Here is a 1,347-nt window from a genome sequence, read left to right as displayed (position 1 = left end):
TTCTTCTTTGGAGTTGGGGTTCTCCTAGCACAATGTTTGGGTCTGTGCTTAACTGTGGTCCTAGTAATAGTTAAAACCTCAATATCTAGTTCAGGATCATTGTTTTCTTCTGCGAACTAAAGAAGGTTAACTGGATGCTCAATGAACACCGCAACTCTCCTCCCATTAGCAATGACTGCTTCATACATGGTCACCACATCCATATCAAGTCTAAGCAACTTCAACCCACCATCCAACTCCTCCCAAGGTTCTCGCCAGTAAAACTCGCTCACATCAGTGTACCCTATATCCTTTACTAAGTCATTTATGAAGAACTTATTTAAGGTATCTACATTCACTCATTCAATCTTCGTTTTCTCACCCCAACGTATGCCAATTTGCCATCATCATCCTTTTCAAACTTTTCTCTGTGACTAATAACCAATGTAATGTGGATGGTACCCATCTGTTAATAGACATACACAAAAAGTCAGAAAACAAAACCAATTCACAACCACATCATAGCCAGTACAAACAAACCCTAATCAAAACCCATATCCACAACCATGCATCCAAAATCTAGAAATTGATAACAAAGAGATCAAAAGTTACTACTTACCTATGGATGACACCACGCACTTCCAACAGGTGAGACGTTCCACATTGACAAGCACCCTCTCTTCAATATCAATATTATCGTTGGCAGCTAACCCACACACAAATGGGACTGGACGTTTTCTTTGAGTGAAGAAGAAGAACAGTTTGATTCTTCTAGGGCTCTCACCTCTGTTTTGTGAAACGCACGAACATGTTTACATTTGCTAACTCTTGATTTCTAATTTCCCATTTTTTTTAAAAATTAACTACCAATTATATTTTAAAACAAAATAAATTGCATTATCCACATAAGAAGCTCCCCAAGCCACGTAACGTCGTGATGTGCCACGTAACGCCGTGATGTGCCACGTAAGGAGCGTCACTAACGGAATCAATGCCAAAATAACGATTGGTTAGTTTCGTCTTACGGATGTCATTATTAATAGGTATATTAGGTAATTTCTTTTTTTCGTGGGTAGATTTGTCAATGTCATTAACTTTCATAGACAAAAATGATAATTTTATTTCTCACGCCATAACACTAAAAATTTTAACCACACGTTCATTTTATGGTGTAACACCTTACTTTTTTCCATAACGAAAAAAAAAAGCCCAAAAATGTTGACAAAAAAAACATCAGCCAAAATTTTAAGATATTTTTCTCATTTTTGAATAATAAAAAAGTTGGATATATTGTCATCGGCAACAGAAAATAGCAGCCAAACCAAATCCAAACGCGAAAAACTCTCCCGCCATGGTGGTCGTGGCAAC

This window comes from Arachis duranensis, chromosome 5, assembly GCF_000817695.3.
Source record: "Arachis duranensis cultivar V14167 chromosome 5, aradu.V14167.gnm2.J7QH, whole genome shotgun sequence".
In the NCBI taxonomy this organism is placed as follows: domain Eukaryota; kingdom Viridiplantae; phylum Streptophyta; class Magnoliopsida; order Fabales; family Fabaceae; genus Arachis; species Arachis duranensis.
The sequence above is the reverse complement of the archived record's forward strand: the minus strand, read 5'-3'. Positions refer to the sequence as shown.